This window comes from Dysidea avara, chromosome 1 (genome assembly GCF_963678975.1).
Source record: "Dysidea avara chromosome 1, odDysAvar1.4, whole genome shotgun sequence".
In the NCBI taxonomy this organism is placed as follows: domain Eukaryota; kingdom Metazoa; phylum Porifera; class Demospongiae; order Dictyoceratida; family Dysideidae; genus Dysidea; species Dysidea avara.
In genome coordinates, this window is record NC_089272.1 from 46,001,727 (window position 1) to 46,022,419 (window position 20,693).

The 20,693-nt window shown below is 38.5% G+C and overlaps 2 long non-coding RNA genes across 2 annotated transcripts; one reads left to right on the plus strand and one right to left on the minus strand.

Moving 5' to 3' along the window:
* The first annotated feature begins 3,486 nt into the window (after nt 1-3,486).
* On the plus strand, nt 3,487-5,402 carry LOC136265740 (uncharacterized). The gene is made up of 2 exons (XR_010705715.1): nt 3,487-3,636; nt 4,661-5,402. It is a non-coding gene; the product is annotated as an uncharacterized lncRNA (long non-coding RNA).
* Nucleotides 5,403-11,068: 5,666 nt separating this feature from the next.
* Nucleotides 11,069-20,484, minus strand: LOC136265769 (uncharacterized). The gene is made up of 3 exons (XR_010705720.1): nt 20,390-20,484; nt 11,965-12,036; nt 11,069-11,450 (listed from the first exon to the last, which is right to left on the minus strand). It is a non-coding gene; the product is annotated as an uncharacterized lncRNA (long non-coding RNA).
* Nucleotides 20,485-20,693: the final 209 nt, after the last annotated feature.

Genomic DNA, 20,693 nt, shown 5'->3' on the forward strand with positions numbered 1-20,693 from the left:
CATGTCCCAGCTTTTTTATTTTGTAGTGTACTATTTGTCATTATTGATATCAAATAGCAGTGATTTTATCAACTACTTCTGCTCTCTGTGCTACCCAAGACTTATTTTATCCATTTCAAATGTCCAAGGTTTTGGATGCGTAGTAATCTTCTACTCTTGCTGCTTTCCTGCAATTTAGTACCTAGAAGAGAAGCTTTAATAATATAAAAGTGCCATGTAAATTGCAGCCATCACAATTAAATTATGTACTTTCAGTCAAAAGTATTTGCAGTATTAGCTAACTATTGTTAACATCATGCTTTGTAATTTATAAATGATGTATTTCTGTCATCAGTTGAATGCAATAAATAGATAAAAATAAACTACCACATGAATACTTTAGTGAACACGTGAGCCTGTATCATGTGATAAGGGGTTATAAGGTGTAAGAATTTATTCATACAATGTCACTATGAGGCTGTGTAATGGTGCAAGATGCCATCTTTTACTACCCTCGATAAGATTTCAGATGATGAAAGACATGTTTTGTTGTTGTTGTTGTTTTGTGTGTACACATAAATAACAGTTGAGCAATTCTGGGTTTTTTCCTGGTACCAGGCAAAAAATAGCTTTCTAAGGCTTAAAAAAACTTAAAATTTCTCCCATACTATTAGTTGTAGCTGAGCTTTTGAGTATGTAGCATAGTTGTAAATGTTGAATTGACATTTTGATAAATGGTAGCCCAAGCATGCCTAGTGGCACACAACCCAATGTAAGTGTATTGTAGGTGGTAAGAGTAATACTATATATGGTGAGTAAGCTAGTCCTTTCTGCTGCCATTCCAGAGTAGGGAAGGCTGAAATAGTTGAAGTAGTTAAAGTGAGGGGGAGCTGATCGGAGTGTAGGATCTCTGGTAGCAGGGGTTGAGGGATGCAGTCCCCCAGATGCTGTTGCCATTTTAACTTTCACAATGTCTTAAAGTATACCAAAATCATTTATAAGGGGAATTCGAAGCATTTTAACTACACCACCAACTCATTTGCATTTTAAGCAGACTATTTGCAGTCAACAAAACACTGCTTTGGAAAAGTTATTTTAGTGTAACTATTAATGAGTAAGGTTTAAAAGTTCATAAAGCACTACAAAACAGCCTTTTCTGCACTTGGAAACACTTGACATGCTGGTTAAAATAACCAAGTGGCTCGAATCTAAAATATTTGTGTTTCAACTAAGTTTAGGAACACATTTATGAAGCTTTTGACTGCTATATTAAAAGTCATTTTCTATTAATTTTCAAACAGTTATCAGCCCTGCCCTGCTGAATAATTTTGGTAATCTTATTTTGAGGGATGGCAAAGACCCCTTCCACCTTGGCAGACCAAAAGGGATTTGGCATCCTAGCTTACTTCCCCCTCCCCCACCTCCTTTGTTTACTGCTTCTCACATCAAAATCAATATACCCCCTTGTTATAGACAACAGGAGATAAATTGTCTTTACCAAATTGGTGAAGTTAGTATAATCATGACCTCGCTAAATATACCAGTGTCTTTAATTTCACCAGTTTGAAGAAAACTATATGATCTTCGCAGGAATAAGAAGGGGATTTGGTGTACATTTTATGTGAAACATTATTGTTCAGAGAAACACCTAGTATATATGTATAATCAGTGGCTATGTAGCTAGTACAAACGTGTGCTGTGGTGGATCCAGATAGGGAACAACAGGCAAATGCTCCCCCTCTCCCTTCATCCTTTAACCCCTCCCCCCTCCCCCCCATCCTTTACCCTACACATCCATCTCTGAACTCCCTTACCCAAAACACAAACTCCCTTATCCAAAATACAGACAAAATTCCTTACAAGATTGAGATACTCCAATAAAATATTCAGTCAAATGCTTTTAACGGAACAGTGACTGCATGTAATGCTATTGTTACAATACAGTCCTTGCATCTTTAGCCATTTCATGGCATGCTCAGCTTGCTAGGATGAAAAGTACATAGTTCTTTGTATGCTATTCTATATCCCAACATGTACTTCAGTTTCATTACTGAACTACTCATGACACTGATCCATACAACTCTCAAGGCAAACCAGTTAGAAAGCACAAATTATTACTATAATACAGATATTAATTTTGTGCATAAAATTACTCTATATATGCATGGAATTTCAGTTTTAAAACATGGCTCCATATCAATCGCGCGGCCAGTAAAGCAGAAACGCGCGCCGCAGACAATAAATGACGCGACCACTACGTGAGGATTTTACAAGAACGAACGTTGTCAAATTCGGCCTTCCTGTAATCCACCCGTCACTTACGCTATCCCTCTGAAACTCTGGAGCTGAACTCATCATGTCACTAGTAACTACCACACAAGCAGTGAAGCAAATCCATGCCAATTGTTTCGTGATCGAGGTTGCCAACATCAAAGGGGAAGTTTCATTTTTTTTTTTTTTAGCATGCGGTTAGACGCAACCGCAGGTGTATGCCTTGCGTGCGAATTTTTTTTTGGGCACACTTTGGACTTAGAAAATTTTCACGAAATATTTTTTTCCGGATAATGTTGTGTACGTATCCTGGATACTGACATGTTGAAGCCGACTAGTTAGCAGGGCCAACAACGTCGTGTTCTCCGCCAGACTGGTAGCCGCTAGAAAAGAAGGGCGAAAAAAATGAGCCAGTTTAGAAGAACTCTTTCCTCCTGCCGTTTTTTCGGGTGTAACTAATCACTGGACTGGACTACTGGACTGGAACACTGGACTGGACTACTGGACTGACATACTTTTGGTTTTTACACATTCTGAGATTGGTTTTATTGAGTCTAGCTAGCCAAGGGTCTTCAAAAAACTTGCAGCCTGCTACAGGAGTAAGCAAAAACTGACTTCTCACTACTTGTTGTGTTCTACAGCATTTATACACTTCTTAGTATTGTGTTTTGGAGATTGTAATACCTAGCAGTAGCTAACCAAAAATCATTTTACTATATTTGTGCTCCCTATCTTACACTGTATCCTTGAACTAAATAGCTCAGACCCCTGGGACACAACCTATCCTTCCTAAGATAATCTATTGTAGCTAAATTTGTTCCTACATGTAATATACAAACTCATTACACAACTGTAGAGTTTTTTCTGCTATCATGATTAGTTCTTACATGTGCTGGTTGGCGTACTATAATATGTGACCAAATTTATTAGCATTGTACAAGCTTGCTACTATCTCCAATTGGTTAACTATAACTAGCATATTCCCTGTAGCATACTGATAAGTAGTATAGGTGTATGTACTGTAGAAGAACATAATAAATAGAAGTGAAATCACTAGAAGTCAGTTTTTGCTTACTCCCACTCCTCATACTCATCATTTTAGTAACAGACTGCAAGTTTTCTGAAGGCCCTTGGTTAGCAGGAATCAATAAAACCAACCTCAGAATGTGTAAAAACCCAAAATATGTCAGTCCAGTAGTCCAGTCCAATGTTCCAGTCCAGTAATCCAGTCCAGTGATTAGTTACAACCCGTTTTTTCAGAAGGACTGTTCTTACCTTGTTTCTCTCACTGGCTGCCTCGCTGGCTGCCTCGCTGGCTGCCTCATCACTATGAACTGATTTGTCAGTGGCGTCTCGCATCACCTGGCAGCACAGAGCTATTCACAGGTTGGTGAAGAAGCAGCTTGTGTTTTATTCTTGACACCACTGTGTGTGTGTGTCTCGTTTTTGTGCTATGTATTAAACTGTTTGTACCTCCTGCAAGGAAGAACAACTTAAGCCGATTGCATTGAGGTTAAACAATAAATCAAATTGTGTGTGTGTGTGTGTGTGTGTGTGTGTGTGTGTGTGTGTGTGTGTGTGTGTGTGTGTGTGTGTGTGTGTGTGTGTGTGTGTGTGTGTGTGTGTGTCACTATAGGTGTTACGAATTCTCTCATGGAAGAACGACTCTGTCCAATGTGTTGAGTTTTAATTTTTTTTTTAAATCTGACATTAGATAACTTGTTTGTTTTTATCTGTTGTACCAGTTATAACTGAACAAGGGATGGTCACTACCTATGTGTGGTTCTAGCTGTAAAACCATCTACGACTGTGCAGATGGTCCTACTGAGTATTGGAACTATAATATTATGTTGCTGAACATCAGTTGTGGTTTTTGTCATCTTATTAGTATTACCAAATTCTACTTTCTCAGAAAGAAATGTGAAAAATTATTTGCTATTCTATTGTAGGTACAATTAAGTGACTGATATTTGTAGTGACATTAAGTCCCAATAGAAAATAACATTTCGCTACTTAGAGATGTTCCTTGCCCTATAGAGATGCTACTGTTATATACGTTAATTCACCTATCAATGTATTACCCTACTATCCTGCCCTTGGGCATATATGGGGATTTCTAACAGCTGAATGTCAAATGACCCATAGAAGGGCAAACCTATTGTGTCAAATCCTCACTTATCCACACAGAGATATGGCAAGTTACAAGAAAAAGTATACTTGTGTGCTTAATGAATGATTATCAAAATTAATGTCCTATAGTGCGGCAACAGTTTTGTGTCAATTCTCCCTGTAAATACATTGATAGGTGTATTATAGATATTTTAATTTTCATCACCACTTTATTATGTGGTAACGTGGTCATGATTTTGTGTGATGTTGTGTGTATTGGGTATGATGTTCTTATTTGTAGGTGGAAACTCAGATATTGCAAGCAACTGGCTAGGGAATTCAACGTCTAATGAGGTAACCTAACACACTACAGAATGCCAAGAAATGCTTATTGGATCGAAGTCATCTCATCTTTATGCAATCACTGTGAGAATAAGGACTCATTGTTCCAACTAGTCTCCATGCCAGACAGTTTGTGTGGGGGTGGCAAATAAGCTTCTAGTCACTGTTGCACACATTCTGTGACCACTGTGGAATGTTGGCAGAGCTCAGATTGCCTTGCGGGCTCTATAAAACAAACACCAATTATTCAAATTCTTACTGTAATAAAGGACTGAAGTTTAACAATGCCAGGATATTTGTTCCCCTTGTACAGAGCTCTTATAATCATTGGATTTGTGAAGTAGTGGAATTGTCGAGGAAGACCTTCAGCAATGTTTCAAATACATCATGACATTACCAGTACAATTTTCGACTCAGCTTGCTCAGACGTGACTGGCACGATTCATCCTTGCCACAAAATTTACCTCAGCTTGCTCAGACGTGACTGGCACGATTCATCCTTGCCACAAAACAATAGTGTGATGTAATCTAATTGCATGTCAGTTTATTCATAGAAAGTGTACAACAGTGATCAGACTGTTTATTTCTCGCCCCCACACAAACTGTCTGGCATGTGAGACTAGTTAGGTACCTATATACAAATGTTGTACTTTTGCTGCATATTCAAGTTTTTTTGTTATTCAGACAAAATAATTGTTAAATCTGCAATAATGGGTAAATATGTGGGAGCTGATGAAAACAGAAAAGAAACTCACTGTAGTTTCCAATAACTATGTTACATACTGTGCAGGAATTGTGATCCACAGATGTGATTACTGTTAACCATTTAATTGAGTGACTGACAGTCTACTTGCTGGCTAATGTAGTACATAGTTCTACGTATATGACTCAACCATACAGTTAAGGTACATCTTTTTTATAAAGGACAAAAATTACCAATCTTTAAGAGGTTTCATTGTAGACAAATTTGTAAATTCTCAGTGCTATCTCTTATACAGGTTGTTGTACAGGAACATTTCTAATATTATTGGTAATTAGAACTGCTCCCGTACAGTATGAGTCAAGCATATGTTGAATGACCTAGTGTATGTATGGTATAATTATGTACATATATATAAACTTATCTATTGGAACCACTACGTACGTATGTAACGAACAGTTTGAGACCAACTGAGGAAATCTTACTGAGAGTTTGTCCTTTAAATTGTATTCTATAGGAACCACAGAAATTTTTCTTTATAGTGGAGGGTACTTTAAGAGAGGTTCTACAGTTAGATAATCCATCAATGCTTTTTAAATTCAGGAGTAAGAGTTACATGGTGCAAGTCAAGGTTGTCGACCAACAGGAAGAATTGTATGCAAAAGAAAATGAACAAGTAGCTACAGGTATCAAAACACACATATCCAATGATCAATAAGTGGGTGTGGTTCCATGGTAGTCTACAGGCTCCCATAAGCAGGCATAGCACTTTTCTTGATGCCATGCAGACTTGTTGCGTACAACAACACAAACCCAATAAGTGGGCATAATACCATAGAGGATGTGGGTGTGGCTCCATATATCACTTAAGACACCAAAAACATTCTCAAATGGTGCATGAGTACAGCTCCACATTAAGTCCCTTGAAATGCAACCCAAATGACCTGACACTAACACACTAATAGACCTTCAGTGCTGGTCACTGTAAAGTGTTAGTAACAATAGCACTTCAAGTTCATACATGCATAAAGAAGGACAGTAGATGTACTCTATAAAATTGACGAGGATGCATTGATTTTTATTGCGGAAATTTTGAATGACATGTGCTCTTATATTATAGCACCTGAGAACTGATACCAGTAGTATATGGGAGAGTAAACTTCACAACTTCATTTTTTATCCCCTTAATTCTTTAGGCTATCATTAGTTGTACAAGAGATGATATGGTGACACAATTAGTACACACATAAAGTATCCACTATAGCTGTCACAACAATGGATTAAATATCACACCTAATAGAAGTGAATACTTGATTATCTGACCTTCGACTATCAACACACTTACTTACAGTAGATGTGTCTGTTCTATTAGAGTATTTCGTCTAAGGCGTTTATTTCATTAGAGTAACTCTGTATAAAAATAGGCTTTGATTATCTGAACATGTCTTGGTACCTAGGGGTCAGGAAGCACTGTACGAGTAATTTCTTTACAGCTGTCAGCCATGCAGGCATTATTTAGACAGTAAAGGACAATAAGTTTTCAAGCACAATTACCTTATAAATCATGGAGTAATAATAGTACTTCTGCAAATTTACCATTGGATAAAATAGCAAATAACTTGCACTAAATCTACTACACTAACACTGATGCAGCCTTCAGGTGTGAGGATACAGCTAGCATATTGAGGTGAGCATACACTCTATGTACAGCAAAATACGATTGGCTACACTCCAGCAAAAAGAATATGTGACCTGATCTTGGAAAACCTACCTTTTTGGCACATTGGTCAATTTTCTGTTTTATAGTTTAAATGAGGTACTGGGTGCTCATCTATCTTGTGTTAAAATTTCAGCTTAATATCTTGAAGCATTACTGAGATATGGCCAATTTTCTGTCCTGTACATTACAAACTAACTTTTATGGTAATGTATTGAATTCTGTGAGTGATTAAGGGTGACAAATGGTGACAAATCACTTTGTTTACCAATAATTCCATTGTTACCATCTAAAATACTTTAAAATACATTTCTGATAGATTAATGAAGTAGTATTAGTACTTTTCTGCAATTAAATGCCATGTGTCATTGTCTAAGACTAAGTTTTAGCCATTCCAGCAGCTGAACAAATCACCCAATTTGTAAGTTAATTGTTATCCCACGCATGTGAAATTACTACATGGTCTGATATAATCATCCATATCTCCTAGGAAAAAGAAGCTATGGGTGTGAAACTTCACAGCAAGAAGGTTTAATAGTTGCTTTATCCAAATGTGTAAAAAAAATGATTTTAAAAGAAAGTGTTGAAATTTTCATTTGAGTTTTCCCAAAAAGTTTGCTTGTGCCCAAAAAATAGGTTTTCCAAGATCCGGTCACATATACCATTTTCTTAAAGAGGGTGATATCAATAACATGTAGCCATCAACAAAAATTAGTTGTGTAAAGGTGCTTTACAATACACACACTGGTGCTATTGTAATATACAACTAAATGCAAAACTTCAATCATGTCTTTTGTTGTTGCTGTTACCCTTGAATGCTCACAGTCAAATTGTTCATCATTAAACATAGATCAGTCATCTCACAAGATCACCATAGTACGGACTCATTGTTCCACACCTCATTTAGACGAGAAGTAAATCATTCACAATAACAATGTGAATCCACCTACAAATTAAGAACATTACACTCAATCATAGATCATCACACAAAATCATCACCACATAATAAAGTAGTGAATCATTACCTAATATAATATACCTATAATGTACATAAAAACAGCAACATTTCTGTGGTACAAGGAACATCTGAGTGGCAAATTAGGGAAAAATATTACTTTATATTGTGAATTGTGTGCTTAAACTTGTAGTCACTTGATATTACAACAATAAAATAACAAACACACAATTATCATGCTTTTGTATGTCTTCCTTTAATACTTAATAAGGTTAAGACAGATGGCTGATCAATTCAAATCACATTTTTTAATTTTTATAGTAATCTCACTTAAAATTGTCAACCATTACAACATGTTTCGGTAGTGCATTCCAATGTTCAATTATTATTCTTTAGAAAATAATTATTTCTTCACAAATTTTCATGCACTGTATGCTTGTACAATTGAATGTCAATGGGAAATGGTGGATCTGGTAAGCTGCAAGGATTGGTGCATGTTACCATTCAATTTTTGATATGTGGCTCTCTAAATTTTCTGTATACTAAGGTGGGTGGTTGTAATCTTTCACAACGTTGAAAGTCACTAACTAGTTTTGAAGCTCTGTGTTTAAGTGATTCAACTCTGTTAATGTCACCCTAATAATCAGGCCCATAGATTACAGCAGCATAGTCGTAGAACTGGTTGAATCAAAGTTATCTCCAATTAGGCACCGGCCTATTATGCCCGAAATTTTACCTATTATGCTTTTGAGCATTGCTCAAAAATTAAGCCTATTATGCTCAAAATTATGCTTTCAAAATCAAAATTATGCTCTAGAAGTGACTGTTTTATTAGAGTATATCAGCCTTTCCTGACTGCTCTATTAGAGTAAGTGACTGCTCTATTAGAGTATCTCGATCTTATTTCTGCAAAGTGTGAATAACCAACAAAGAAACGGTTTAATAAGTTGTATTACGTGTTTTTGATTATAAAATGCACTAATAATACTATTGGCAGTAAATATTTGCTTTCTTTCAGGCGCGCGTATTGCGCATTTAATTAATTTTTCAAACATCGTCCCTATTATGCTGGCATTATGCTTGATGCTTTTGGCCACCTATTATGCTTTAAATTATGCCGGCATAATCGGCCGGTGCCTATCTCCAATACAACAAATATCATAGCGTCCAAGGACCAAAACATCTCTTTATTAAACCCATCAAAAGCACAACTGCTTGTTCACACATATATAATACTCCTGTAAAACTATCCACGACAGCGATCAACCAAGAGATCAACACTGTGATGTTAATTTCTACTGACTTAAAAGAGGCAATCAAGTGGCTTGTTTTAGCAAAACAGTAAATTAAGCTTTGTCCCCTTTTTCTGAGATGAAATCAAGGTTGATCAAATATCTTGATCACAGTCACAGATGGTTTTACAGGACCATACATAGGTAGTGACCATCCCTTGTTCAGTTATAACTGGTAAAGCAGATAAGTTAACAAATGTCAGAATTTTTTAAAATTTAAACTCAACACATTCGGCAGAGCCGTTCTTCCATGAGAGAATTCGTAACACCTATAGTGACACACACACACAAGCACACGCACGCACAGATTTGATTTATTGTTTAAACTCAATGCAATCGGCTTAAGCTGTTCTTCCTTGCAGGAGGTACAAACAGTTATGCACCTATCAATGTCAAGCCCCACCTACCCCAGGTCGGGCAGAGGTGGGGACTGTTGGGGATTTGCAAATGCGAGAATGCAAATTCCCCAACCCTGGGGACAACTTTTGAGTTACGAATCCCCTACTAATTATCCCGGGAATCACAACAGTATGAAAAAGTACGGATATTCGTGTTGCAAATGCCCTTACCCTGGGGACGAGCTTGGGTGACAAATCCCCTACAAATCCCCACCTGCTGCCCGACCTGGGGTAGGTGGGGCGTGACATTGATAGGTACATTACATAGCACAAAAACGAGACACACACACACACACACACATAGTGGTGTTACAAGAATCACATAGTGGTGTCACAAGAATAAAACACAAGCTGCTTCACACTCACATAATCAGTTTCACCAATACCTGTGAATAGCTCTGTGCTGCCAGATAATGCGAGACGCCACTGACAAATCAGTTCATAATGATGAGGCAGCCAGCAAGGCAGCCAGTGAGAGAAACAAGGTAAGAACAGTCCTTCTGAAAAAAAGGCAGGAGAAACTAAGAGTTCTTCTAAACTGGCTCAATTTTTTCGCCCTTTTTTTCTAGCGGCTGCCAGCCTGGCGGAGAGCACGACGTTGTTGGCACTGCTAACTAGTCTTGAACATGTCAGTATCCAGGATACGTACACAACATTATCCGGAAAAAAATATTTCGTGAAAATTTTCTAAGTCCAAAGTGTGCCCAAAAAAAAAATCCGCGCCTTGCGATCGTTTGTGCATTCCTAACATTGATCGCCCTGTTATCGCTTCAGTATTCACTCAATCACCTCAAGATTCACATCATCGATTTCACCATACATGATTACCCTACAGTCGTGATTTCAGCACCAAACGAAGTTTCAGTCGTCCTCAGTCGACCTAGACGCCAAATACAAATCCCAGATTGTTGTTTTCCGCAATACTCGCTTGGCATGTAGGGCAATGTGTCTTTAAACTGTTCTAAAAGTTTCGTTCAGATTGAAACATTTGTTTTCGAGAATGGCTAGTTTGAAATTTGAATTTAGTCGCCCCGTCGTCATTTGCTCTCTAAGAATTTTACTCGGAATTTAAAGAATGACGCAGAGCACAACTGCGGTCACTGGGTATTGATGAACTGGGCTCAACTGGCGCTATATGTAGTTAATCAGTACATATAGCCAACAAGAAGTGTGCTGCCATAGATTATAGTCCATAGATATAATCTATGGTGCTACATACCATCCTTCGTTTTGAAATTAGTCGCCCCCACATAATTTGTCCTCTAAGGGCGCGCCTTAAAGAATGACACAAGAGTACAACTGCGGTTACCAGTTGTTGACACAAGCTGTGAGTAATTAGCACATGTAGCTAGCTTAAAAGGAAGTGTGCAAAATCGCCTAATACAATTGTCACCATACATTATTGCATTTTATAGCACCCCCACACAAAATTACACATGTAATTACAACATACAGAGGAGACACATGAATACCAAACACTTTTCACAACAATAATGTAAGAATTGTACAATAATGACTGTAATATAACTGCTATGCAAATGTTTTCCAGTGGCCCGCCATGGTAGCAAGTCTCACAAGATGGCATGTATATTCATCCAAACACAATGGGAGTAACGAGTAAGTATGATGACAAGTTGGTATGACTCCATTTGTAGAATCCAGATGAGTAGGTGTGGCTCCAGTATGTCTAAACAGTTAACAAACATTCCTGTTATAAATACGTGCTAGAGATGCAATATAATAGTATAGTATTTAAATGCAATAATACATAATCTCCATTGCATCACTATCAAACGACACTAAGTGGAGGATATTGTTGCATCTCTAGTATGTACACTCTATCAGTACAACCTGTCTTAATGGCCACTAGTATAGAAAGACAACCACTCTTGAAAAGCCAATTACAATTGAGAATTTATACACTATTACCTGCTGAATGAGTGAAGGTGGCAATAAACAAGTTCCACCGTAATTTATACACGTGATCTGATCCTGTATATTCTGTCAGTGGATGAGAACCACTTGGCCAGGACAAAATGTGACTCAAGTGTCCTGGATGATCCATACTCAACCAACTTATGACCCAGTGGCACAATGGAACTGACTATTTATAGAGAATACAATTATATTTATTTCTAAGATGTGTGGATGTGTGGACACATTACAACACATTACATGTACATACAAGACATGCTACGTACTGTTTTAGCATTCCAAGTCACCACACTATACACGTACCAGTCAACAATGCTTCATAGTGCCCATCAGTAAACCTGAAGAAAAGTTATGAAAAATAAAAATTCACATAAGTACAATGAAACCTCATAAATATGGCCAGCTGTGGGACCAAAAAATTTGGCCTGAATAACAAGGTGGCCTTATTAATGAGGTCATAAGTAATGCTTAGCTATATTTGGGACCTACTAGAGGTGGCCAATATAATAAGGTGGTCTTATTAAAGAGGTGGCCACTAAGTGAGGTTTCACTGTACATACAGTTCACAATATTGTGAACAATATTAATGGTTAACAATATACACTGAAACCTGCAGGTCACTTCTTGTGGAAGATTGCTCTCTACACAAAATGACACATTCAGAGATCAAGACACACGATAGTGTGTCGTGCGGCCCAAGAAGCCGGCGCGCCACACCGTGAGTATATTGACAGGAAGAAAGAAAACGTCATTTTCACACTTTTGTATCTCGGTGATGGCTTATCCGATTGAAACCAAATTTGCTGCAGAGTTGCCCGCCAGCTGGGGGAGTCTACATTCCAAATTTGAAGGAAATCACTCAAGCCATTTCCAAGATATGAGCGGCCAAAGTTTGGTTCTTTTTTCTTCGTTTTTTTTTTCTTCTTCTTCTTCTTCGTCTTTTCGCACACTTGCAAAAATTGCTATAAAACGCAAGCGCGTGCTCCGATCGCCTTGAAATTTGGCACACAGAAAGGGAGTCCAAAGGTGCATTCTAGCATCAAATTTGGTGCAAATCCGATGAATGGTTCAGGAGTTATGACCAATTATTCGCGTAAAACAAGATCGATTTGTTGTCACGCCTATAGGGTAAACCGCTTCATGGAATGAGCTGAAAATTGCTATGTAGATGGAGTAACCATCGTAGGAGTGCCTTTTGGTAGTTTGAAAGGAATCAAGATTAAGACCACGGAGATATGACACAAAACCCAACCTGTGTCACAATTACGCGATCGATTTTTAGTAATAAAAAAGTATTAGTTTTTACGCCTACTAGGCAAACCCGCTAAGATAGGGTCCGCAACGTGAAATTTCGACCTCCGAGAATCAGCTACCAAACCACCCACAAATGCTAGACTAGATACCACTTAGAAAATTCCAGATTGGCGTTATTTTTCATTAACGTCTTGTAGTGCAAATCGGCGAATATACTTACAAATTACGAGATTTTTTGCTATATCTTCAAGGAAATGTCTTTTAAAGCTACGAAACGCACTCTCAACCTTTCTTACTAACTGTACTCTAAACTAAAATCATCAGTGGCTGCATTGTCTGGAGCAATTTCCAGCTGCAGCATCGCGAAAATGTAATTTCGGACTCGAAAAAAGTTTTGATGCCACTGGAGCGCACAGTAGCGATGCCAAAGTGACCCTCCCAGGTAAAACTGGTCTGGCATGGGTCCAACTACTACCACACGAAATACCATCGAATTCCAAAATTGTTTGCCATCTGGCTGAGCTCGACGGCTGTCAAAAATTCGTCAAAAATGCCGATTTTATTCGCTGACGGGAACTTTTGTTAGCCAGATGTGCTAGTTTACTTCTCAAAAGCTTGCTAAACCCATAGCCTGGAGCTTTCATGCGTAGGATTGGTCTGACAGCTCTTCAAGCGACCTCAAAAACCGCCAAATGCTGATATCCACGAATTTTGTCGATATCGACCAATTTACAATGCGTTAAAGAAATTTTGCACCCCAAACGTGATGCTTTGCCTCTCTAAAGTCATGCTGCATCCTTGTTTAATTATATTCGTCCATAGGGTGGCAATGGCGACTCTCTTATCGAGACCAAAATCCAAAAATGCCTATCTCACCTTTTGTCATCAGTTTTAGGAAGTTTTACAAGTCAAACATGCTGGTTTGCCTCTCTATATCTTTACTGGACGTTTCAATCACCTTCGTCTGTGTAGGTACCTTTCTCAGTTCGGTCTCTTGAAAATTCCAGAGCACGCCAATTGGGCCGTGGCGCAACCATCAACACCACTTACTGTTTATTTTGTTTCATTGATTCCACGAAAATCAAGCGGAAATATTACATAGCCCAACTGGAGTTATAGTCTAGTTCTAAACATCCACCTTCGGAACTCTACACGAATGGAAATTTCGATTGTGGTTTTTGATAATCGGCATTTGCATTTCGGTAATCATTTGTATAAACATGTGGAGTACAATATTTAGAGCTAAACTAACTCCATTTGCGCTCTATTACATTTCTGCTGGTTTTCCTATCATTCTTGCGTGGAACCAATGAAACAAAATAGCTAAGCATTAACTGGTGTTGATGGTTGCACCAAATTGGCGTGCTCTGGCGTTTTCAAGAGACTGAAGAAAGCTGCCTACACAGACGAAGGTGATTGAATGGTCCAGCAAGGATGTAGAGAGGTAAACCAACATGTTTGACATGTAAAACTTCCTAACACTGATGACAAATGGTGAGATGGACATTTTGATGGATTTTGGCCTCGATTAGAGAGTCTCCAGTGCCACCCTATGGACGAATATAACTAAACAAGGATGCAGCATGACTTTAGAGAGGCAAAGCATGAAGTTTGGTGTGCAAGATTTCTTTAACGCATTGTAAATTGGTCCACACCAGCAAAATTTGTGGATATCGGAATTTGGTGGATTTTGAGGTCGCTAGAAGAGCTGCCAGACCAACCCTATGAATAAAAGCTACTGGTTATGGGTCTAGTAAGTTTTTGAGAAATAAACTAGCACATCTGGCTAGCAAAAGTTCCCGTCAGTGAATAAAATCGGCATTTTTGACAAATTTTTGACAGCCGTCGAGCTCAGCCAGATGGCAAACAATTTTGGAATTCGATTGTATTTCGTGTGGTAGTAGTTGGACCCATGCCAGACCAGTTTTACCTGGGAGGGTTACTTTGGCATCGATACTGTGTGCTCCAGTGGCATCGAAACTTTTTTCGAGTCCGAAATTTCATTTTCGCGATGCTGCAGCTGGAAATTACTCCAGACAATGCAGCCACTGATGGTTTTAGTTTAGAGTACAGTTAGTAAGAAAGGTTGAGAGCGCGTGTTGTAGCTTTAAACAACATTTCCTTGAAGATATAGCAAAAACTCTCGTAATTTGTAAGCATATTCGCCGATTTGCACGACAAGACGTTAATGAAAAATAACGCCAATCTGGCATTTTCTAAGTGGTACCTAGCTTAGCATTTGTGGGTGATTTGGTAGTTGTTTCTCGGAGGTCGACATTTCACGTTGCGGACCCTAGCTAAGAGCAATGAGCTGAAAATCGGTGTATAGCTGGAATAATCTTCATAGAAAGTCCTTGCAGTAGTATAGAAGAATTGGATTACAAACCACTGAGTTATGATTCGAAAGCCAACTCCGTGTAGCAAATGCGAGATCGAGATACTCTAATAGAACAGTCACCCTAATAGAGCATTCAGCTAATTTATTTACTCCATTATAGAATTCTATTACATTACAAGTTATTCTGTAGGGACTTCAGCTGCAAACAGTTAATCTTATAGACAGTTAAGCAAGAAGCAAGTCACCCTGTGGAGAATTAAGCTACAATTATATCACTGTAGAGATTCAGAGCATTACAAGTCACACTAAAGAGAGTTCAGCTATAAACAAGTCATGCACCCTGTAGAGAGTTCACCTACAATTAAATCACTCTCTAGAGAATTCAGCTACACACAAATCACTGTGCAGAGAGTTCAGCTACAAACAAATTATCCTGTAGAGAGATCAGCTACAAACAAAACACTTTCCAGAGAGTTCAGCTACAAACAAATCAATCTTAGAGTGATCAGCAACAAACAAATTAACTTGTAGAGAGATCAGCTAGAAACAAATCAACCTGCAGAGAGATCAGCTACAAACAAATCAGCTTGTAGAGAGATCAGTTACACACAAATCAACCTGTAGAGAGATAAGCTAGAAAAAATCACCCTGTAGAGAGTTCAGCTAAAACAAATCAACCTGCAGAGAGATCAGCTACAAACATATCACCTTATAGACAGTTCAGCTACAAACAAATTACCCTGTAGAGAGATCGACTACAAACAAATCAACTTGCAGAGAGATCAGCTACACACAAATCAACTTGTAGAGAGATCAGCTAGAAACAAATCACCTTGTAGAGAGTTCAGCTACAAACAAATCAATGTGCAGAGAGATCAACTACAACAAATCACCCTGTAGAGAGATCATCTAGGAATTAGACACAATGTAAGGAGTTCAGCTACAAGCAAATCACCCTTTAGAGAGTTCAGCTACAAACAAATCAACCTGCAGAGAGATCAAATCACCTTATAGAGAGTTTAGCTACAAACAAATTGCCCTGTAGAGAGATCAGTTACAAACAAATCAACCTGCAGAGAGATCAGCTACACACAAATCAACTAGTAGAGAGATCAGCTACAAACAAATCACACTGTGGAGATCAGCTAGAAACTAGACACAATGTAAGAAGTTCAGCTACAAAGAAACCATCATGTAGAGAGTTCAGCTGCAAACAAATTACTCTGTATAGAGTTCAGCTAGAAAAAGTCACCTTGTAGAGAGTTCAGCTACACAGTTCAGCCTCAAATAAATTACCGTGTAGAGAATTCAACAAAAAGCAAATCGCCCTTTAGAGGGATCAGCTAGAAGAAGTTACCTTGTAGAGAGTTCAGCTACAAAGAAACCATCATGTAGAGAGTTCAACTACAAAGAAAGCACCATGTAGAGAGTTTAGCTGCGCACAAATCACCTGTAGAGAGTTCAGCTAGAAACAAATCACGCTGTAGAGAGATCAGTTAGAAGAGGTCACCTTGGAGAGAGTTCAGCTACAAAGAAATCACCACCTAAAGAGTGCAGCTACAAAGAAATCACCCTGTAGAGAGTTCAGCTAAAAGAAGTCACCTTGTAGAGAGTTCAGCTACAAAGAAACCATCATGTAGAGAGTTCAGCTACAAAGAAAGCACCATGTAGAGAGTCTAGCAGCAAAAAAATCACCTGTAGAGAGTTCAGCTAGAAGAAGTCACCTTGTAGAGAGTTCAGCTACAAAGAAACCATCATGTAGAGAGTTCAGTTACAAAGAAACCACCATGGATGTAGAGAGTTTAGTTGTACACAAATAACCTGCAGACCGTTCAGTTAGAAACAAATCACCCTGTAGAGAAATCAGCTAGAAGAGGTCACCTTGTAGAGAGTTCAGCTACAAAGAAACCGTTATGTAGAGAGTTCAGCTACAAAGAAAGCACCATGTAGAGAGTTTAGCTACAAACAAATCACCTGTAGAGAGTTCAGCTAGAAGAAGTCACCTTGTAGAGAGTTCAGCTACAAAGAAACCGTCATGTAGAGAGTTCAGCTAGAAACAAATCACCCTGTAGAGAAATCAGCTAGAAGAGGTCACCTTGTAGAGAGTTCAGCTACAAAGAAACCATCATGTAGAGAGTTCAGCTAGAAACAAATCACCCTATAGAGAAATCAGCTAGAAGAGGTCACCTTGTAGAGAGTTCAGCTACAAAGAAATCACCACCTAAAGAGTTCAGCTGCAAACAAATCACCCTGTAGAGGGATCAGCTAAAAGAAGTCACCTTGTAGAGAGTTCAGCTACAAAGAAACCATCATGTGGAGAGTTCAGCTACAAAGAAATCACCCTGTAGAGAGTTCAGCTAGAAGAAGTCACCTTGTAGAGAGTTCAGCTACAAAGAAACCATCATGTAGAGAGTTAGTTACAAAGAAACCACCATGGATGTAGAGAGTTTAGCTGCAAACAAATAACCTGTAGAGAGTTCAGCTAGAAGCAAATCACCCTGTAGAGAAATCAGCTAGAAGAGGTCACCTTGTAGAGAGTTCAGCTACAAAGAAAGCACCATGTAGAGAGTTTAGCTACAAACAAATCACCTGTAGAGAGTTCAGCTAGAAGAAGTCACCTTGTAGAGAGTTCAGCTACAAAGAAACCGTCATGTAGAGAGTTTAGCTAGCACCATGTAGAGAGTTTAGCTGCAAACAAATCACCTGTAGATAGTTGAGCTAGAAACAAATCACCCTGTAGAGAGATCAGCTAGAAGAGGTCATGCACCTTGTAGAGAGTTCAGCTACAAAGAAACCATCAGGTGGAGAGTTCAGCTACAAAGAAATCACCCTGTAGAGAGTTCAGCTAGAAGAAGTCACCTTGTAGAGAGTTCAGCTACAAAGAAACCATCATGTAGAGAGTTCAGTCACAAAGAAACCACCATGGATGTAGAGAGTTTAGCTGCAAACAAATAACCTGTAGAGAGTTCAGCTAGAAACAAATCACCCTGTAGAGAAATCAGCTAGAAGAGGTCACCTTGTAGAGAGTTCAGCTACAAAGAAATCGTTATGTAGAGAGTTCAGCTACAAAGAAACCGTTATGTAGAGAGTTCAGCTACAAAGAAAGCACCATGTAGAGAGTTTAGCTGCAAACAAATCACCTGTAGAGAGTTCAGCTACAAACAAATCACCTGTCAGCTAGAAGAAGTCACCTTGTAGAGAGTTCAGCTACAAAGAAACCGTCATGTAGAGAGTTCAGCTACAAAGAAAGCACCATGTAGAGAGTTTAGCTGCAAACAAATCACCTGTAGAGAGTTCAGCTAGAAACAAATCACCCTGTAGAGAGTTCAGCTAGAAGAAGTCACCTTGTAGAGAGTTCAGCTACAAAGAAACCATCATGTAGAGAGTTCAGCTACAAAGAAACCACCATGGATGTAGAAAGTTTAGCTGCAAACAAATTACCTGTAGAGAGTTCAGCTGGAAACAAATCACCCTGTAGAGAAATCAGCTAGAAGAATTTATCTTGTAGAGAGTTCAGCTACAAAGAAACCATCCTGTATATAGTTCAGCTATATTTTAAGTCACCCAGTAGAGGGATCAGCTGCTAAAAAATATACTGTGGGGAATAATGGGCATGTAATAAATATATGTATATAATTTGTATAATTACTAATAAAATCAAAAATAATTGAAGTATTAAAAATCTTCTATAATTTCATTTCTTCTTCCTGTGGTAAATAAAAAAAACACATGGGTTAAAAAAGCCCCAAAGCCAGCCATAGGTTGGCTTTGCAGTATACAAATACAAAAAGGAGTGATATCTAATCAAAAACAGCCAAGCTGTAAAAAAAGGTGCGGCCCCCAAAAAGGCCATGGTGAAAAAAGATGTGAAATCCAAGGTGGCGGCCAAGAAATGGCTGTGATGGTAGGTTAATGGTAAAAATTTTAATAACGACAATTCAGGTGAATTTTGTGCCACTTGGTCTTGGCATCAAATTCACCTCAATTGTCGTTATTAAAATTTTTACCATTAACCTACCATCACAGCCATTTCTTGGCCGCCACCTTGGATTTCACATCTTTTTTCACCATGGCCTTTTTGGGGGCCGCACCTTTTTTTACAGCTTGGCTGTTTTTGATTAGATTGTATTTAGATGGATGATACAGTAACGCATTGTGACTTCAATACTCGTGATGTGTCACTGCTAGGCAGCAACCATATACACGGCACTGCCACATCGCACTTGCTCGCACACACAATTTTGCTAAAGATTTTACAAATTGTTAATTAAGGGGTGTGGCAACTAGCTGTTTCGCTCGCAAGACTGTGTGGCAGCTGTTTCCCTTCTGTACAAGTGGCCACCAAGACAGGTCCACTGTGGATGAAAGCCAGGCATTAGATATTTGGTATTTCATGTGTTGAAGACATTCCAGAGCTTCTGGTAGTCTCAAATCTCACCACAGTTTAACTCAGGCAGTGTTGTGGTCACCACTAAACTACTGGAATACTGTGTTATGTTCATTTTATGCTTGGCTACTATATTGTAGAACTGAAATGGATACTCTGAAAAATATATCCTATGGATAATGACTTCATCACTTTCTTCATCAGGAGCTTATAAGGACCAACAGTGAAACTTTTTACGCTTGGGGCTGACAGTCAACTGCCTATGTCTGAAGCAGTGCTTTTGGTGCTCTAACAGATTGGCTGCCCCCTTGCTGCCAGCACTCACTGTCTCATACGCTGTCATACACTAAATCCATCTCTATAGCCAGTTAGAACAGTATGCTTCTTACCTTTTTTTAAGGCCGCATAATGCAGCCACCTCTTTAAAAGGCAAGGTCAGAAAATTTTGTCCCTACGGCCTGAATAATGACCAGTTTTCACTGTACTATTAGTGATTAGTGATCATGGGGGATTATTTATTAAGATACTAAGATATACAAACGCTACAACCTCTAAATATAGCAGTAAATTTTTTACCCTGGTCCAATGTCTCGTAATAATCGTGACTTCGTGAGAGACTCTACTGTGACAAATACATGTTTATCGTGATATGTGCTAATCGCCTTTTTACAATTAAGTTTTACAACACAAATACATGTATAGTTAAACTCACCAATTGTGACTAAATCTCTTCAACACGAAAAGACAAGTAATGAGACAACCTTGGAGACAACAGTCACACAAGCCTATTCTGGTGCGTTTATTTAGTAGTAATATAAATTTTAAAGGCGTTTATGTACAACAGGACATAATTACGCGCCCCTCTATTGTCTCTGTACATACTTGCCTTTTCTTTACTATTCTCATTTCATTTCAAAAGATCTCTTGGCAGGGGCGTAGCTTCTTCACTTGAATTAGTCAATGCTTGTAGTAGATCGAGATACTCTAATAGAACAGTCACATTTCTACAAGTGCCA